At 39.4% G+C, this 14,053-nt stretch overlaps 1 protein-coding gene and 1 long non-coding RNA gene across 25 annotated transcripts in view; one reads left to right on the top strand and one right to left on the bottom strand.

The window, feature by feature from the left end:
* The window catches only part of DAB2IP (DAB2 interacting protein), a 332,379-nt gene that overhangs the window by 124,412 nt on the left and 193,914 nt on the right, over nucleotides 1–14,053 (bottom strand). The gene's annotated exons all lie outside the window — the stretch shown is intronic.
* LOC103091997 (uncharacterized) lies at nucleotides 703–13,239 on the top strand. Its single transcript, XR_008915264.1, has 3 exons — nucleotides 703–7,698; nucleotides 7,941–8,057; nucleotides 11,108–13,239. It is a non-coding gene; the product is annotated as an uncharacterized LOC103091997 (long non-coding RNA).

Genomic DNA, 14,053 nt, shown 5'->3' with positions numbered 1-14,053 from the left:
AGAGAACAGAGTTATAAAAAGTACTATCCATTGGACTCTGGAAGTCAAGCATGAGAAATGATAGAATCAAAGCTCCGTAGAGCTATGTGGGACCTTAGATCATAGAGTATTAGAATACAGACTAGTAGAGCTTGAGGTAAACCAATTACAGAATGTTTGAACACAGGACACAGAATGTTTGAACTAGAAGAGCTTAGACTATTTGAAGATAAAAAATGGAACATGGAATTTGAGGATTAGAAGGGGCCTTTCAGTCCCCTTCATTTCAGAGGTGATGGAACTGAAGCCCAAACTTGCTTTAGGTCATATAGCCAAGTAGGAAGGACAAAAAAGATTCAAAGACCTTTCTTTGTTACATTTACATTTACAATTACATTTACAAACAGCAATGCTCAGTCCCCAAGGAAGTAGAGACCAGGCGAGGAAGCCATGTTACTAAGGATGGATTGTGAGGTTTTCCTTTTTTTCTTAGGCAACATCATTAAAAATGAATTTCTTACTCCTTTGACAAGGGACCAGAGTACAGCCAGGATTTCTGCTGCATGATTTCATCTGTCTTTTAAGGGAAGTCAACAAAGTTTACATTAGACATGAAATGTCACAGTTTCTATTAGGCCCATCAGTATGAAAAGTAGATCTTTTTCTCAATGTGGGGCTCTTAAGAGCCTAGGGTCAGATGTGGGGGGGGGGGGACTAGCATGGCATAAAAGGATAGGTCCCTGGACGTAGAGTCAGAAGACTTGATTTCAAATTCCACCTCAATCACTATCTGTATAACCACTTAGTTTCCTTATCTGAAAAATAAGGGAGCTGGACTTGATGGACTCAAAAGTCCCTTCTAATTTTAAATCTATGATCCTATATTCTTTAGTTCAATCAGTAGCTAAAGGTTGCTTTAATTAAATACAAGTGCAGATCATAGGATTTTAGGATGTAGAGCCTGAAGTGATTTCTAGTCTACCTCTCTACCTCCCATTCCAGAAATTAGAAAACTGAGGTCAAGAGAGGGAACTGATCTGTCTGAAGCTACAAAAGTAATAATAACATCATTTCTACAGTATATTGCAATCTCCCTATGCCCTATGTATAGGTAATAGTTGTTTCTTTTTTTCAAATGTAGAAACAGCAACTCAAGGGTGTTAAGTGGCCTTGCCTGTGGTTATTTGGCTAGTAATAGAGCCATGACAAGGCTCAGGTCTTCAGTATTTAAATTTAGTGTTCCTTCCCCCACACCAGAGTAGGAAGGTCTCTTCAAAAGCCTGGCATTTGGAAGGATGATATAGTCAGGCCAGTGCTAGTCACTGCCTTGTAGTGAATTTAATATCCTGGACCTACATGTGGAGTAAAAGGAAAAGATTCTGGGAATTCAGTTGGTATCATAGGATCATAGTTTCATGATACTCATCTCTATTAAAAGGTGTTTTTCTGAAGGGCTTGGAACTGTTCCCATTCTCATAGAGATACCAAATCTTCCATTCTCAAATATCAGAAGAACAGAGTTTTTTTCCCTGTTCTAGAAGGATCACAGGATTAAAGAATCGCAGACTTCAAAGGAAATGACAGTTTGCCTAGTCTAGCCCATATGTAACCCATAGTCCAACACCCCAGACTTTAGGCTTAGATGAACTGAATTCAATTGGGGAGAAGTGGGAAGTGGTAGAATTCTCCAAAAATTGTATCCTCTTGACTTCTTTTGTCCCTACCCAACATTTCTTCTGGGAACCTGAGAATAAAGCCCTAATTTAGATCTTGCCTCATACGAGTAAAAGGACCCAACTCCTGTACAATAATAACTTAAGCTAATATCACTGTTGTCTTATTTCATTCCACAGACAACATGCAGAAAATATAAAAGATTCACAGAATACACAACAATCGAAATACATTCGGGCTTTCCAGTGATCCTCAATTGCCACCTCAGAGAAACAGATAGATCCCTACCCATATTTATTTATAGATCTAGAACCTCTCTTGGGAGGAAAACTATACTTGGAGTTGCTAAAGAGATAACTGGCAGAGAGGTAACCTCTCATGTTCCAGTAGATATTCAGACTTACAATACTAATGGATTGAAGTTAATTTCTGGAAGAGAAATTAACTCAGAGGTGACTGTTTTCCCATCAAACATGTACCACTGAAAGAACTGACGGTACTACTGGAGGGCAAGGTTCAGTTTTTTTCTGACAAAAGTGTGAGCTAATTGAATAATTCCTAAAGATGAAACTTAATCACTATATAGTTAGTTAGTTAGTATCAATCCCAGGATTTGAACCCAGGACCTCGAACTCCATTATGTTTCAATGGTATTCCTTTTAGAATCTATGATTGGAGCCTGGAAAGTCAGTTGATCATTCAGTCAACAAGTATTTATTCATTAAGCACTTACTATGTGTTAGACAATATGTTAAATACTAAGAAAGACAAAAAGCAAGAGACTTAAAGATCAGCTAAATTAAACTTCTTCATTTTACAGATGGGAAAATGGAAGCCCAAAGAGATTGTGACTAGCCCAAGGTAACCAAACAGTAACAATTCATACTTATTCTGTTTTTTAAGATTAAGATGTCCTTTCTTTTTTTATTTTAATATTTTTTCCCTCAATTACATGAAAAGGCAATTTTTAACTCTCTTTCTCTCCCTTACCTCTCCTCCATCTCTGAGATTACAAGGAATGTGATATAGACTTTTACATGTGTATTAATGTAAAACATCTTTCCATATTAGTCATTTTGTGAAAGAGAACTCAAACAAAAGTAAAGAAATAAATGAAATATGGTATATTTCAGACTCCATCAGTTCTTTCTCTGGAGGCAGATGACATTTTTCATCATGAGTCCTTGAGGATACCCTTTCTAACAACAAAATGTGAGGTAGGAATCCTTTGATTCAAAGTCCAGGAATCTTTTCACTCCACCATACTTGGGTTCAACCACAAAGTAAAACAAACAAAATAATTAGGAGGTTCAAGGTGAAAAGATTCAAATTTGTCCCCCAGATCTGCCAATCCTAACTCATAGTCAAGATGTATTCCACAGAAACATGAGGTTATCTGGTTTGACTTGGAATCAATGACCATTAGAGCAGTGAACAACTCAGTATCAGAGCTAGAAGAAATCCCAAATATCATTTTGTCTAACCTCTTGATTTTATTGATGGGAAAGCTTAAGCCCTAGAGAGGGTCTCTATATCAAAGTGGTTTACTGACAGAGCTAGAATTAAAACACAATTATCATTCCTTCTTCCAAGTTCTTTTCATAGTACCACATTCATCAGTCGGAGGCAAGAGGAGTGAGTACCTAGAAGAAACCTGGAATGTTACCTAGTTTCCAGATGCTCTAACATTTCTAAATTTTTTTAAAAATGTCTCATCCCTTGCTTTTTCTTTCCTGACCTAAGAAACCTGTGCTTCCGGGGGCCAATTCTTGGCTGATGTGCCTCCTTCTGGGGGCTTCATTCCCAATTGCCTCTGAACCCTACACTGGGCCATTCAGCAAGCAGCCTGGTGGGCTCTGAAAATGATAGGCCCTCAAGGATTAATGACAGAGTATAAATCAATTCGCTTCACGCCGGGAGAACATGTTTGATCTGACTGAGCTTTTGCAAAGAGGAGTAATTAGTTGATCTGGCATTTTAATCATCAGAAAATTACCAAAGTCATTTTGCTTCTCAGAAGCACTGAAAACAGCAATAAAGGTGGCACTTTTTTTTTCTTGTTACTGTTGGAGAGATTTCAGTTCCAGGGAGCTCAGCATGAGTGTGGATCTCAAGCATACCAACTCCAGCTGGCTCATCTCTGGAGAAAAATGACTCTTCCTACCCTCTCTTAGGATCATAAGGCTTTAAACCACTGTAGAAAAGACCTTCAAGTATCAGAAAAATGTTAGAGCTGAAAGAGACATCAGAACACAAACTGTTAGAACATAACTATACAATGTCAGGGCTGAAAGGAGCCCCTGAACATAAAATACTGGTGCTCTAAGAGACCTTAGAAAACAATGTTAGAACTAGAAGAGACCATGGATCACAGACTATTAGAACTTGGAAGGTAAGAACCAAAGCTGTTCTTAGGATATAGAATATTAGGATGTGGAATTTAAGAATTAGAAGGGACCTTAAAACAAAGATCGTGAAATCAGGAAGGGACTTTAGACTCCAATCATCTCTTTTTGCAGAGGGGAAAATGGGAGTACAGATAAGGAAAATGACTTGCCCAAGGTGTACTCTTCAAACTATACTCTCCCCTTCCTAGATTTTCTCCTATGTAACTCCTTGTATTTATGAGCTCTGAAAATTACTGAGAACTTAAGACCTCGTTTCCAGAAAATCTGGACATGCTTAAGCCAGTTATGGAAGATGGGAATCCTTGATATCTAGGCCTACACCCCAAGGAAGAGTTAAGGGAGGGACTACATTCAATTCACAAATATAATTCATTCATTCATTAATTCAACAAACATTTATTAAGGGACTGCCACGTGCAAAAGAATTGAGATAATACAAAGATAAATGGGTTAGTCTGGATGACCTGTAAGGTTCCCTCCAATTCTATATGCCTGTTTTAAGTTCTCTACCAGCTCTTACCTTCTATGAGTCTAGAACCATGATGGCAAACCTATGACACATGTGTCAGTGCTGACACACATAGCCATTTTTGATAACATGTGACCACATGAGGGCTCAGCACACCTTGGGGCTCAGGAGCCACCTGGGGGGTGGGCTTCTCCATGTGCTGGCCACGGGGGCAGGAGGGTAAGTGGTGGGCAGGGCAGACCAGGCAGCTGGGGAGCATGGGGTTCCCATGGGGGCAGGGAGAAGCATAGGGCTCTGGCCCATGTGCAATGGAGGAGTACCTGGAACCAATTATCAGACACTTTTAGAACCCTGAAAAATATAGCAATGGCTTTACTCACAATTTTCCCTTTATGTACTTTTGTGAGACCTTATTTCTCAGCATTAAATAATATCAAAACCAACAAAAGAAACAGATTAAGTTAGTAGCTCCTGCTTGGACTTGAAGTGTACAAAATACCAACTTTCAGTTGAAGATTTAGCCAATGAAATTCAGCAACAAAAAAGTCACTCATCGGCAGGTTTGTTAAAGAATTCCCCCTCCCTCTCACTTATCTTAGTTCAAGGCACTCCACACAAATTAAATAATATCAAGACCAACAAAAGAAACCAACTGACAGATGAAAAAAGAAGTCACTAAGCAGGTAAGTTAAATAATTAGTTTTCTTGTTTATTAAATACAGTTATATAATACAATTATACATTTTTGTTATTTAAGCTATAAATATCACAAAATTATGATTTTTTCTCAAAGTGACACACCACCCTAGTTATGCTTGTTTTTTTCATGAATTTTGACACACCAAGCTCAAAAGGTTGCCCATCACTGGTCTAGAAGGTACATAGATCCCAGGAGATTCTCTTCACACAATCCTCAATACTTACAGATACTTTTAGAACAGAAACACTATTTTCTTTTCTTTTTTTTTTAAACCCTTATCTTCCATCTTGAAGAGTGGTAATGGGGGTCAAGTGACTTGTCCAGGGTCACACAGCTAGGAAGTGGCTGAGGTCACATTTGAACCTAGGACCTCTCGTCTCTAGACTGGCTCTCAATCCACTGAGCCACCCAGCTTCCCCCTAGAAACACTATTTTCAAAATGTATTTGGACTCTCTTTTTCTCTGGTCCTGAACCACCAATAGGGACAGTGGGCAATGTGGGCATTCACCTTTGGCGGTGACTAGGATTGGCAGGATCTCATGTCTTCTGCACCCTATCTGCTGTTGTTCTAGCTAGTTAAATGAACTCCTAAATCTTGCTGTGAATCTCATACCCCACTCCCCAAAGCACAACAAAAAAAGGTCAATTCTGTCTGAATACACCTATTTCCCCTCTGTCCTCAGGCAGAGTTGATCCAAAGTGACATACATACTTCTCTGTCTCAGTTGGCTCAAAAGTTTAGCAAGAAACCAGGCCAAGCTTTGCAGCTGGCTGACCGAAAGGGGATTTTGGTCACTGGTTGGGAAACTGATGATTTCAAGTTTTGGAGGGGTACCAAGCAGGACCCTCAAAAGCAAAATCAGTGCTACTCCTCAAGTCCTAATCATTTTCTGAAGACCTTGTTCAGGATGGTCTCATCCCAATGATTTCACATGCCTCACTATTTTTGTGCCTTACTCTTTCTTTAGTACATAGGGAAGATCACAGAATCAAGAAATCATGTAATCACAAAATTTCAGACTATCATCTTAGACTAATCAAAAGATATGAGAACTGTGAAAATCCTAGAATGAAAGAATCAAAGAATATCATAATCATAGAATCACAGGACCATAAAATCAAAGAACTCCATAATTATATTCTCTTGGAATCATGACTGACCAAATCTTTGAATTTTGGAAACTTAGACTCAACGACTTGTCAATTAATAGAATTACAGGCTGTTAGAATAATGGAAATTTGAAATATTAGAGTCTTAGACTCATAGTGTCATAGGATTTGGAACTGTAGGTTAAGACTCAAAGAACTGCCAAATCTTGAATTCATAATGTATTATAGTGCTTTAGAACTAGAAAAAATTTGACTCAGTATCTTAGACTCATAGAGGGGACGTTAGAGGTTACTTAACCCAATACCTCTCTAAAATGTGAATTCCCTCTAACAAAATACACTGATACTAAGGTTGTGGGGACTAAATGTACTCCCGCTAGAGTGTGCAAATGCTATATTTTCAGAACCCAGATGGATGAAGGGTCAATTGCAGCATTTCAGGTGCTGAGGTAGGGCAGTGTGGTACAGATTATCACTCAGGGTAGATGTCTAGGTGGCATTCACATTCCTCTATTTGGATGAATGCCCACTTGGCCTGGTTGTTAGCGTGGTGTTGGCTGGGAGACCCTAAGGTAGGCCAGAGGATCCACCTTAAACTGTTACTCCAAGTATTTCACACATTGAACCCTCTCTTTCTGAGGCAAAGGAAAGTCATTTCCTCTAATCAATCTCACAATGCATTTGCTATTTTCCCCTCCATAATGACTCATTTAACAGCAACAGAGCAATTAGGCAGACCACGGAATATTGATTTTTCTAAGTGAAAGAAATGTTGATAGAAATATCATTTTGTTTCCAAGACTCAGAGGCTAATAATGCTAGCAGCCTCCTGCCTTCCCTGGGATGGGATGGACCCATTTGACAGCTAAGCTTAGTCTTGAGGCTGGATCTATTAGCCTCTTACATCAAACCTGAGACACAAAAGTACTCTGTGACCCTGAGGAAATTTATCTGTACTGGTGGCTCAGTGGACTGAGGGTCAGACCCAGAGATGGGAGATCCTGAGTTCAAATCTGACCTCAGACACTTCCCAGCTGTGTGACCCTGGGCAAGACACTTAACCCCCATTGCCTAGTCCTTACCACTCTTCTACCTTGGAACCAATACATAGAATTAATTACAAGATGGAAGTTAAGGATAAAAAAAAAAGAAATAGTTATATTTGTGATTCTGTGTATGTGTGTGTGTATGTGTTGGTATATAAGCTATGAGGATATGTGTTACATAAGTGAAATGTGTTTTGTGACATAAGCAGCATATGTGTGTCCTTCACACAGCTGCCAAAACAATCCTCCTAAGGCACAAATCTTGCTCAAAAACAAACAAACCACCCTACCCTACAAATCCTTCTATAAAGGTATAGAGGACAAGCTACAAACTCCCCCACCTGGCCATTAAGGTCTTCTATACTGTGAATCTGACATATCTTTCAAATTTTACTTCATAGTTCTCTCCTATAGACACTTACAATCCAGTCAAACTGGCTAATTATTGGCTGCCACTGAACTTGTCCTGTCCTTAAATAGGCTCTCTTGTAGTTCTTCCCTATGGGAATGCACTGCTCCTTCCTCATTTCTGCGTTTCTTCCTTTTCCCCCAGGTCTAAGCATAGATGCCAGTATAAGCTTTCCTTGCTTCCCTAGCTGAAAATGCTTTCTCCTTCCTCAAATTTTCCTAGAGGAATTGATGTGCATCAACTCTACAGCTAGAAAGCACAGTAAGTAGATAGAGCATTCAATCTGTAATCTGGAAGACCTGTGTTCAAATATATCCTCAAATACTCACTAGCTAGTTATATGACCTTGGGCTAGTCACAGAACTGCCATCTGCCTGTTTCCTCATCTGAAACACGGGGATTACAACAGGACCTACCTTTCCAGGGTTATTGAAAAAAAGAAGTGAGATATTTGTAAAGGGCACTTATAGATGCTAATTATAATTATAGTAGTTATTTTTCCCTTATTCTTATTCTTTAGATTGTCTTATAACTGTCTCTATATTTTTCATGTCTCTCCCATTATACTGCAATTTCATTGAGGACAGAGATTATTGTTTTTCATCATTATATCTCCAACTAACCGAATGGTAGTAGGTCTTTGATAAATATTTTTTTTGTCTTCCATATACATGCTGAATATCTATGGATGGTAAAGGTTGGTGTGTGCCGGAACCTCTGTGCATGATGGGGCAGATGGTACATTTTATATGTAGGCAATATAAGTTGGTATGTGTCTGGGTCATAAACCCAGATGCTTGGTGAAGACAGGGCACTTGGGGAGCTGCTCTGTTCCCCTTTCTTCCCAGCACCTGAGGACGTTTTGTTGCATGCCTCACACCTCTATCTAGTGGTCCAAAGCAAGCACTTTCTCCCTCAACTCTCTCTGGTAATCTGGGGGCTCATAGAGAGCTTGAATTTGCCCTCTGGGCACTTGAACTCAGAAAAGGTTCACCAACAAGGCATGTTCTTTATGTGTGGCATAACCTGTGTGCAGACAAAAAGGCAAAAGCAAAATTCCGGATGAATACAATTCGATAGCAACTCTAGCTATTTGATGTTTTAACACTTGTTACCCACTGAAGGAAAGAAGTGTTTAATTCACCCAAGTTTAGCTCATGCCTTAGGAGGGCAAAGACTGACCCTATCTGGAGGGGGTGCTGATCTCATATACTCTTACCATGATAAACTAATCTGCAGCTAAAAGTTGAATCTTCCTGTAATACTACTACTAGGTCTGTATCCCAAAGAGAAAAAAAATGGGAAAAGACCTGTTTGTACAAAAATATTTATAGCTGCCCTTTTTGTGGTGGCAAAGAATTAGAAACTTTACCACAAAAATATACTACAATTTGTTCAGCCATTCCCCAGTTGAGGGCCTCAACTGGGGAATGGCTGAACAAATTGTGGTATATGATGGTGATGGAATACTTTTGTGCTAATAAGGAATGATGAACAGGAAGATTTTAGATAGAGCTGGAAAGACCTAGGTGAATTGATGCAGAGTGAAATAAGCAGAACCAGAAGAACATTCTATACAGGAACAGTAATACTGCAGAATACTCAACTGTAATAGACTTTGCTACTAACAGCAATACAATGATATAGGACAATTCTGAGGGACTTCTGAAAAAGAATACTATCTACCTCCAGAGAAAGAAATCTTGGAGTGGAAATGCAGATGAAAATATATGATTTATCACTTATTTGGATATATGATTTGGGGTTTGGGTTTTATGAGATTACTCACTTACAAAAATGAATAATGTGGAAATGTTTTTCATGATAATACATGTATAACCCAGAAAAAATAAATTAAAAAGTTGGATCCTCCTTGACAAATTGCTGGCAAAAGGTGGGAAGCAGCAGAGAACTTGTAACAGGATCAGAAAGCATAGGTAAGATTTCTTATGACTTTCTCACTCTTGTTATTACTTTTCTTATCTATCAAATGGCAATAAAAATCCTTGCCCTGTGTTCTCCACAGAGCTCTGCAAGAGGGGTTCTGTTCACTGAGCTATGAATGAACAGGTCTGGGTAACAAAAACTTTAAGAGGGATCAAAATGGCCCCCAAACAAAGACATCTGGTATTGTTACGACCTCATCTCTGCAGCATTCCAAACCCAGACCCTGTGGCAGGAAGATCATTAAACCAGTATGTGGCTGGCCCCCTGAAGGACGTTTGTTCCAAAGCCCTCTCCTTCCACTTGCAGGGTGGTTTTGTATAAATTGATCAGCCTGGGGAGACAAACCCCAGTCCATTTGTCCCTAAATGTCAATCAATCAGCACCTATTTTGCCAAACATCCACAGAAGACTTAGCTTTACAAAAGGTTCTGCGAAGGAATAAGAATCAAGATTCCTAAAGATGGAAGGAATCTTGGAACATAGGATGCAAGGAAATAGAACAAGAACCCAAGCTCTCTGAAACCCAGGCCAATGTACTTACTGGTTGTCTCCTTTAATGTGAATGAAGTTAAAAAAGCTTGTCCCTTGGAACTGGGATAAGCACAGACCTGAAGAGAAAAGCAATGAAAGGGGATAGCCCTGATACAGATCCCAATTTCTGCCCAAAGGAGACAGCAATGTCTCCTCACCAACAGCCTGGTTTATTAATAGTATAGCAGCCTGGTCACAACCTCCCATATCTGAATTCTAACCTTGGCCCAGTCCTGGGGGGACCCATTCCCAGCCTTGCTCCTCAATCTTTTTCTCTGCAGTCTCTTTGATCAGAAAAACCAACAAGTCCAAGAAAGGAGAAGGGTGGGAGAAAGAGACAAAAAAATCCCCCTAAAAGAACTCTGGCAGAGCACAGCTGTAATGGAGCAGCACTCAGCTTGCTCCTAGCAAGGACAGAGCTTTATTAATTATTCAGGGGACATTGTGATTATGTAAATCAGTGGGTAACCATTTCTGGGCTGCTCTGCTCTGTTCTACAGAGGAGTGAAGGGAAAGGAAGGAAGCAGAGAATCCATATATTGTGTCTAATAATTTGAAAAGAAGGTAAATCCAAGAAGGGTTTGAATAGAGAGACATCTTTCAAATGAATTCTTTCCAAGAATGCTCAGTTTGCTTTGGTGCAACTTCCATGTGAATGCAATGGAAAGACTGAATTTGGAATCAGAGGACATGGCTTTGAATCTCAGCTCTTCATTAACTATGTGACCTTGGAAAAGTCAAGTTCTCCCTCTCTGGACCTGTTTTCTATTCTGTGAAATTAAAGGATTAGAATAAATTATCTCAAGCTGTTTTTGTTTTGTTTTGTTTTGTAGAATGGAAAAAAAAAAGAAAATCATGCATATTAAAATAAAGCCCGCCCTCTTCCCTTCTGGTCTGATGGATGAACTTGACACAATTCTTCTGTATTTGCCTGTCACCAACATCATTACGTCCTGAGCTGTAGCCTGCTAGCAGCCGGCTTCAAGCTCTCTGCACATGCTGCCTCCAGCTACAATCAGTGGATTCCTCCGTGTGGGCATTCCAAAAGGAAATTGGATAACTAGGTCTACATGTCAGGCTTTTATACATCTTCCTGTAGAATGCTGAACAAAACTTGAAAATACCAGCCAGTCTGGGCGGTTCTACTCTGATGCTCAGATGACTCCATATCCCTCCCCCCTGCCCCTCCACCATGTGGAATAATCAGGGACATCTGCTGCATTTAGACAGAAGAGAGAAGAATTAGCAGCAGGGTACACTGATTAGAGCCCTGGGTTCTAGTCCTGACTTTCACACTTATTAACTGTGTAACCACACATAAGCCTGAATAACAACTACCACACACATAAGCCATTTCAGCTTCTTAATCTATAAAATAGAACAAAAAATGATATGTGCTTCACAGAATTGTTGTTATTAAAGTGCTTTGTAAATAGTGTGTCAACCACATATATAATATACCCATATAGATGAATAGGAGATATTAGTTAACCTAAATCAAATCTGAAATTCCTGTTTTCCCTGATCACTTCTCCTCTATCTGATCTGGCCCATCCAAGAAAATAATCTGGTATAGGAGAAAATGTACTGGTTTTTTTTTTATTTTAATTTTTAAATTTTTTTCTATGATTACATGATTCGTGTTCTCTCCCTCCCCCCATCTCTCCCCACTCCTGGAGTTGAGAAGCAATTCCACTGGGTGTTTATATATATATATATAAAATCACTCAAATCCATTTCCATATTATTCATTTTTGTAAAAGAGCAATCCTTTAAAACCAAAACCCCAAATCCTGTATCCATATAAACAAGGGACAAATCACATTTTCTTCTGGATTTCTGCTCTCACAGTTCTTTCTCTGGATATGGACAGCATTCTATCTCATAAGTTCCTCAGAATTGTCCTGGGTCATTGCATTGCTTTTAGTAGCGTTAAAGGGATTTTTAAAAGTAGCAAAGTTGATCACATTTGATTGTCCCTTAACCTTACAGTCTCTGGGTATAATGTAGGAGAAAATATACTGGAAATGAGTTCAAGTTCTAACTGTGCCACTTAGTGCCTTTGTTCAGCCATGTCCAACATTTCATGACCCCATTTGGGGTTTTCTTGGCAGAGATATTGGAGTGGTTTTCCTTTTCCAGTCCATTTTACAGATAAGGAAACAGAGACAAACAGGGTTTAAGTGACTTGGCTAGGTTCACACAGCTTATCTGTGTCTAAAGCTAGATTTGAACTCAGGAAGATAAGTCCTCCTGACTTCAGGCCCAGCACTCTATCCACTTAGTCACCTAGATAATTGACCTTGGGTAACTGTGGGCTTTGATTTCCTCAGCTGTAAAATGGGGATAAAAATGACTACCATTTCCATAACACCTTAGGGTTACAAACCACTTTCCTCAAACAATCCTGAGAGGTAGGTAAGTGCAAAATTATCCCTACTTTACAGCTGAGGATAATATAATACTTGGCATGAAGAACCTCTCATTATTGTTGTGAAGAAATCCCCAAGTGCCAAAGAAATGGGAATAGCTATCATTATCATTGTTATAATAATCAGCAAAGGGGAGAAATTGGTCAGGCAGAGGGTGGGCTCCTGAGTAGATGGGATAAGAGAAGGGATGTTGGAAGGTAGGGTTATGGGTGGGTGGACAATAGACTATGGACCAGGGTTCTAAGTAGCTAAGGCAGGGTGGACAAGCAGATTTATCTTGGATATGATGGGCTTTCAAGTGGGAGGAGTGCCCAAAACAAAATTTTCCCATTACAGTTTTTTACCTTTCCCCAAAACAAAATTTTCCCATTACAGTTTTTTACCTTTCCCCTAAGTTGAGGCATTGGCATTAGGCATAAGCTTGGAGCCCTAAAGTTGGACGTTTTGTTTTAATTAGAATGAGTGAGGCTGGTGGGAGTCCAAGGAATATATGATCAAATATAACCCAAACAATGACTCACAGAAAAGGAAGACACCCCTTTCCACTTCCGCTAGACTATCAGAGCCTGACTACAGAACAAGTGATTCAAACAAAGGTTCCAAAACCTCTTCCAAAGTTCCAAGTTATTAAGTGAATTATCTTCAGGATCTCTTCCCTTTCCTTCCCTTCCCTCCTTTCCCTCTTTCTCTCTTCTATTTTATGGAGTCACAGAACTTCAGTTTTAAGATTCCTCAGAGATCTTTGAATCCTGAATGAGTATTTGAATAGGAAATCCACTTTCACTCTTCCTTTCCCAAAAAAAAGTTCATCAGGACTCCCTTTGAACATCTTCAGTAAAGAACAATTCAGTAGCTCTAAGGTGACCTATTTCACTTTGGGATCACTCTAATAACTTTGCCTGATATTGAGCCCCAATCTACTTCTCTGTAACTTCCTCCCATTGCTCCTGGGACCAAGCAGAACAAGGATAATCTTTCTTCCACATGACAGCCTTTCAAAGGCAGCTATAATTTCCTCCATAAGTCTTCTCTTTTCTAGGCTAATCATAACCAGTTCCTTCGAAATGATCCTCCAATAGCCTGATTTCCAGTCCCTTCACTCCCCTGATTCATTCCAGGTCTGCTCCAACCACAGCAGAGGACAGTGGGACTATATAGTGTTTCTTTATACTGGGCAATGTCTATATTAATTGTCATCTAAAGCTTACCCTTTTAATTGCTATATCACATTGTCAACTCACAGAATAATGGAGCAAGAAAGGGACCTTTGGACATAAAATATTAGAGATCATCATCCAATCCAGTGCCTTCACTTTACAAATATGGCCCAGAGAGAGAAAATGACTT

This window comes from Monodelphis domestica, chromosome 1, assembly GCF_027887165.1.
Source record: "Monodelphis domestica isolate mMonDom1 chromosome 1, mMonDom1.pri, whole genome shotgun sequence".
Lineage (NCBI taxonomy): Eukaryota > Metazoa > Chordata > Mammalia > Didelphimorphia > Didelphidae > Monodelphis > Monodelphis domestica.
This window is presented reverse-complemented; position numbering and strand designations above follow the sequence as displayed.